Genomic DNA, 7213 nt, shown 5'->3' on the forward strand with positions numbered 1-7213 from the left:
CCGCCGCTCCCGCACTTTTTATAGCGGCGTTGGCCTCCTGGGAATTTGTGTTAATTTTTTTTGTTGTTGTTGTTTTGTTTTTTAATTTTTTATTTCTGGCAGGAAGGAGGAGGAAGGCAAAATTAAGAAAAAAAAGAGAGAAACACAAACTGCGTCCTCAGCGCGCGCACATGAACTATTAATATTTTAAGGGATGGCCCCCGCTGCCCTGCGCGCTTCCGTCCCCTCGGCCCCTCCCGGGACGAGCTCGCTCGTCTCCCCCGCGGCCGCAGGGCTGCGGCTCGGTGCTCTCAGCCCTCGCTCCCTCCTGCTTTTTCGAGCATTTCCTTGACAGCAGAACAGCGTTTTCTGCCTTGCTGTTGTCCTGGCCTCATTTCCCAGCAGAGCCTTAACAATTCTAATGCATCCCGGGTGGCACAGCCCGGCAGGAGCGGAGAATCCCTGCGTCCATCCACGCTCACCGACAGCATTTCCAGCTCCCTGTGACATTTAGACGGCACTGCGAGGATTTTGCGATGGAGCAAATTCCTGCCCCAGTAAGGGCTCGGGACACAAATCCATCAAACCGTTTAAGAGCACAACAGCCTCTAGATTGAGACCCCGAATCTGCCAATATTTGCATATCCAACTTCTCTGGCACCCTGATAACCAGTTGTGCCACCAGAAGGACACCAGTGCTCAAATAGGATTTCGGCCATAAGTAGGTCAGAGATGTGCCTAAAAAATACCTGAAGCTTTTATTCCCTGGAAGGAATCAGCCATCTGCAAAAGTTAAATAAGTCAATTAGTTTTGCTCAAACTACATGTCTGTTATAAAAACCCCAAGTGATAATCTAAATGCACTCTTGGAGTAAACAAGATGGGGAGGAGGGGGGGTGGGATGGGAGTCAGAAAAAGATGAATTTATGAAGTTTTTACTGGAACTTGAGGCAGACGATTTTGTGTCAAAATCACAGATCTGGAAAAAATTCAGCTGAAGTCTGGCAGCAGTGGGACTGGGTCCAGATTTTTTAAAATTTAAATATTTTTTTTTTAAACACACCAAAACAGCTTTCAGGTCAGAATTACATCTATTTTTTTTTTCAATTAAAAATTCTGGTATTTTCTGTGCTCCTTTCTACCCTAGGAGAAAAAAAAAAAGGAAAGGACAATGGATCATTTGCCTTACAAAATATTATCAAATATGCTTTTATTTATTTATTTATATAACATCCTCTAGGAAATATGAAACACTTCTCAGCAATTCTAGGAACTGCCTGCTGGTGGCCCAGTGCTGTGGGAGGCAGAGTCCCCTCACGGAGGCAGAAGGACAGAGCATCCACAAATCTCCAAGATGCACAAGCAGGCAGGGATGCACAATCATCCTTCTGACTTTCAGCCAGAACTTCTCCCACTGGTACCGAGATGCAGAGCCAGGTCACTGCAAGCCACCTGCCTCCAGTTCTTATGCCTGAAGAAGAAATTATCATGGAATATCCTGTGTTGGAAGCGACCCACAAGGATCATTGAGTGTGAATTAGCCTGGTCCCCAAGAGTAGCAGGGTAACCATTCTCCCTCCTGCAGAGATTTTCATCTCTGGTGTCTGGTATTCCCACCAACAAAACCCTTGGCTGTGGGAAGTTTCATCACTTGCTGTTTACTGTGATTCTCATGTGCTGTTTCCTTTAATAGGTTTCTTTCATGGAGAGACTTACAGCTGTGGATGTATTGAAGCAGTTCAAAACCCTCCTGAGAGATTGAAAAAAAATGCTGAAACATGTAGTAAAGGCATTACTTAGCAGTAGACTGGGGAAGATGTTAAGAATATTTTTTCTTTAATTTTATCAGTAGTGTATTGGGAAAAAAAATCTACCCCATCTCCACTGACTGCCACAGAGAACTGGAAGCCTAATTCACTAACCCTTTATTAATTACCTCCAATTATAAGCCTGAGATTTTAGTAGCACTTGAACTTCAGTTTTCAAAAATTGTCAAAGAAAGGAAAACAAAAGTAAATGCTCCTAAAACCTTTACTACTGGGATGATTTCCTAGGTCAGCACACTTGGGGTTTCAGTAGATACAGGAGCTCCCTCATGCTGTTTTGGGGGGATTTTTCTCATTCCCTCTCCACCATCCCAGCTGTGTTTCACCTTTCTGCTCCTCAGTGCTTGGCCATGCCCACCTCAGCTCCCCCTCTGGCTGGAAATCCTTGCAGAACCATGGCAGGAGCCTGGGTTTATAGCCAGGGCTCAGTGCCTCTTCTTGCCATTATGAACTCTTCCAGATGGCTGTTAGCATTTGTTCTTGGGAATGGCAGAGTGTCTCTGGCTTTCACAGCTGCTGTCTCTAAATACTATCCCAGTCAGCTCAGAAGTAAGAGCACCTCCTCCCCAGTTCTTGAGCATCCTAGTACAAACCTTGCTCTGAAAATGACATTAAAGCTCCACACTTCTTGATCCTACCTAATAAAATACACTCTGAAATGCATGTTCAGGTTAGCAGCCATGGTAAGTCTGCAATTACTGCTGGTACACCACAAAGCTGTACCCCAGGACACCACATTATATTCACCCTTCTCACACCTGGATGGCTGGGCTTGGCATGCATGAATCAATAAAAGCCAGAGAGGTGCAGGTACAAATCTCCATGCTGAATGAAAAACAGGCTGGAAAGACTCTGACTATTTCACAGGCACAGGATCTCACACACAGGAGGCTCCTGCCCTTTCCTTTCCTTGGAAAGGCTCCAGCTGTGCTCTAAGGGGAAGCAGCCATGCCAGTCCTGCTGGGGGCCAAAGTTTTCCGTGGGACACTGGTGGAGCTTTAGTGCTCATCAAAAAAATTAATTTAATTGGCCCAAGTCCTAACAGGGCAAGTTTAAAAGCTAAAGTCCTAATTTCAGGATTAGCATTTTGTCCAGCTACAGGCGGTGATTTCTTTCTTGTTTCTAAGCACATACCTTGATTTTTCATTTGGGTAGAAGGTGGGAAGCTTCCCTAGTTAATTGTGAGAACTGCGTCTGTTAGATGTTATGTGTCAGTAAGAAAAGCTTCAATATGTACCTATCCCTCATTTCTACCTTAGAAAGGTTTTTCTCAAAGGGCTTTGCCAAGAGATGTGTGTTAGACTTCTCTCAGGCTGCCTGAACCTGTGTTCTCATAAATAATCTCCTACAGTGTGGTCTAAGCACCAGACCAAGTGAATTCAGGCTTTTGCTGCACACCCATGGACTGCAGACCACATGGGGCTGGAAAGCAGCAGATCCGTGGAAGCACGACTGTGCCAGCACCACTCCTCAGCACATGGCTCTGGATCAAATTTTCCCTGTGGGAATGGAGAAATGGCCATGCAGAATGGGGACACTAACTTAAGGGATGGTAGTGCTCCTGCCCCTGCCCAGGGCTGCAGCATGCCAGCCTTGAGGGGCTGGAAAGGACACTGAGGCTTTGTTTTTCCTTGGGATGTCTTTGATTTGAATCTTCCACCTGCTGATGTGGAAAGGGTGAGGGTAATCTCTTGTTCTCCTAGGCTGGACATTGAATGTAAGCCAGGTGTATCTGCACACAGGCGTGTGCACAAAGGGTAAGTAGTAGGAAAAGTGTCTTTCCTTGCATGTGGCAGAGCACAAAGCCTACAACCCATGGGTCATCCAAGCTGCAGCAGCAAGGGCCAGATGGTGGGGTCACCCAGTTTGAAGCGAATTTAAGGCAATTGGTGATAGCACCAGTGCAATTTTTTTGTGAGCAGTTGGGTGTGGAAATGAGGTCTCGCACACGCTCTAGGAGGACCATATGGCACTTAGCACACCAGATTTCCCAGCTCCAGCCAGGCCTCAGTCTCACACTCTACCTGTCACTCTTCTCGAGATCCACACTCTCCAGGGTCACTTCATCCTCTCGGGGTCTCCATCAAATTTGTTTGCAATACATTATCTCCTAGAAAGGAGAGCTTGGTGCCATCTCTTGGATCTTTCTGTTGTTTTTAAATCTCCCAGTTATTTGATTAGGTTTCAATAGTTTCCCCCTGGGGCTGTATTCTGCACTAGGGAGCTTTTCACCTTTTCCTGGCACAGAGTTCACTCACTCATCCCAAAGCCAATTGCCAGTCATTTCATGGCTTGGCTTCACTTTTTTTGGTGTGTTCACTCTCAAATTTAATAACAGAAGAGCAACAAAATATGAGGCCTTGGGATAGCCAAGAATTGCCTTCCATGTGGCCAGGAATCACATATGGTGATCCATGGGAGAGACCAGACTCTTAGGTCCCAGCCAGGTCCTGTACCACAATTTCTAACACCCATTAGCTCCCTCCCCCACTGCATTTTCAAATCCTAGGTGTACACCCCTGGCTATAAATAATCCTTATTAAACCCTAATTCCCCAGGGAATCTTATTTCTCAGTTTTCCCTGTGTGCAGATGATAGGGCCAAGCATGGACATCAATCCCCTCTCATTGTACGCTAAGGTAAATAACTTGAAATGCCATAGGACTGCAGAATATTCCATCCTCAGAAGCTGAATAAAGTCTGCATACAGAAACCCACATGTGCTTGTTTTAGAGCAAAATAGCTTGGGAAAAAAATGCACATCTCAATGTGTTGCCAGACAATAACAAGTCTTCAGGATTCAAATCAGCAGAGCAATGAGGCTATTGCTCATTATAAAGCTAAAGGTACAAAAGTATCTTTGAAAAGAGCTTTGTTGAATCAGCATTTGTTTTTCTAGCAATGTGCACAATTTCTTTAAACAGGGTTATTTTCAGAGTATGGCATGAAAATAATTATGGAGCACTTTCTAAAGGTTCAGTGATTAAGGCAAGAGCAGGCAGCTGTTTGGCTGCACAGCTGATGTTGACCAAAAGTATCATGTCTGAAGTCAAACTATCTTAGTAAGATTTCTAGAACTAACACAAGGCTTGCAACTATTTCTCTATGATCTCTAAGAATAGATGCATAACTAATCTTTAGTTTTTCTGTTTGGATTTCAGTTATATGGCTGTGAAATAAAATTTAAAATGACATTATTTTAGGTCAAGTTTTCCTTAGTCCAAAAGGTTTGCCTGACTTGGCTGCAACCTTTGTTCCATGTAAAAAAGGCAATCCTGATTTGATTTTTAAAAATTAATCAGTCATTTTTCTTTCCCTTCCTAATCTTTCACTGCCATCCTGTCTTGTCATTTTTGATCCTGGCTTCCAGAGCACATTGTCTGGCTTTAATCAAAAGCATTCTGTAATTAGGTTCCAGCTAATTTAGCTGAGACTATTTAAAAGCAAAAAAAAAGTAACCTTGCTTCATGGTAGGACCCAGGTAAGTTTCAAAGGAGCTGAACAGGGGTAACTTCACTTCATAAATATATCACTGGCAACTGGCAAATTTGTCCCTTAAAATCATCAGACATAATTTGTCCTGGGCATTTTGAGGGTGATTTTTATACACAGGAACATGAAGATCACAAATGAGCATGAGAAGCACTGCTGCAGTCATATTCAGTCTCTCCCCAAAAACCTGTGTCTGGAGCTCTGGAAGGGACACTGTCAGGGCTGGGATCCTTCAAATCTGACCTACTTTTCCATTTCATCCTTTACCAAAGCAAATGTTTAAATGCTAGATTATTTTTTTTCCCCTTAAAGGAAGAGGGGAAAATGTCAGTGCACAGGCTCCAAGGAAGAGCTGCAGACACCAGAGCTGCTTTGTGTTAACCACAGAGGAAGGGGCTTGTACCACATCCTGCATGGAGATGATGCCCTCAGCTGTCCCAGCCCCATGAGGGAGATGTTCCCATGCTGTGCCCTGGCCCAGTGCCCATTTAGGGCACAAGAGCAACAACAAAACCCTAACCCACCTTGCTGCTGGTTTGCATGAGAGTAATCTCTTTTCAGGATAAGGAATTAGAGAGTCAGGGCTAGCCAGGTGATGGGGAGGACTCACCTTGCCAGCTCCAGGATTGAAGGAGAAATGCCACAGACCCAAACTTTGCTCCTCAATACTGGTACAAAGCACATTCAGCACTTGCATCCTGAGGAGGGATGAGGCAGGCATCCTGCATACACATCTCTGCATCCCAGGAGGTATCTCACCTGTCCTTTCCTTGCTTGGGGAGCATTTATTTACCTCCTTCAGTCTGGATGAAAGCTTTGACAGCGTGGTAGGTGCAAATCTCCTGTAACACAACATGGAAAATACAAACTCCCCAAGATCCCCAAATTCACACCAGCATAGCCCTACAACTTGGAAGGTGTTTTTCACAGCTGGCTGTGTAAGACAGCTAATAAAAATGCAAAGCACAGGAAACACCCCAAACAGCATCACTCTCCAGGGATAGCCATCCAACTCCCTGTGCACCCACAGCCTGGAGTCAGGAGCTGGTGCCCCATCACTTCAGAGAACAACAGCTCCTTCTCCTCAAAACTGCTGCTTGCTGGTCTGAGCTCTCACACAAACCATGAGGGGAAAATTCGGCCTCTTCTCCAGCCAGGGAAAATTCAAGTTCACATCATCTATTCCAGAGGGTGCCCAGGCACAGGGCTGCAGGTGAGGCCAGGCTGGGAGGCAAAGCATCACCTGGTGTGCAGCCCAGGCAAGGTCACAGCAGCAAGGAGGATGCTCCAAATCAGATCAAAACACTCAGCAGGTTCCACTGGTGAAAGCCTGGACATGCAAAGCACTAAAGATGGATGTTCTTGGATGTTCTTGTCAAAGGCACCTGATTAGTACTTGATGGGTGGATGGAGGAGCTCCAAGCACAGCACCAGTTCCTGTCATCTACAATAGAATTTCAAGAAACTTTTAGGAAATGAGAAGATCTCTACATCCTGCTTTTGGGAATCAGAAACATAAAATGAAGTACACAAGTGTAAATTATGGGAAAGCAAGAATCTCCAGCCCTCAAAAAACTGCCTGTAACATCCCTGAACATCAGCCCCCACTCCTGCCCTCCTTGCAGGCAATTCACACATTATCTTTGCTTTCCTCACACTGACTGCAGTTTTCCCAAGTGCTTTCTTAGGCTCTGGGGTTGAGCAAGAAGCAGTGCTGTAAACTTCCAGGTTTTAATAGGGTGGTCTCTGCATCTAATTGGAAATTGTGCTAACCATTTGTCAGCATGTGCTGAAGTCATGATTGGTAACACCTCAAAGCAGATTACTAATGTCATAAAATAAACTTTTTATAAGGATAGATAATTAAAAAATTTATCTGGGGACCTTCCTTTCCATAAAAAATGAATATAACAACC

Source organism: Geospiza fortis, unplaced genomic scaffold, assembly GCF_000277835.1.
Source record: "Geospiza fortis unplaced genomic scaffold, GeoFor_1.0 scaffold70, whole genome shotgun sequence".
Taxonomy (NCBI): domain Eukaryota; kingdom Metazoa; phylum Chordata; class Aves; order Passeriformes; family Thraupidae; genus Geospiza; species Geospiza fortis.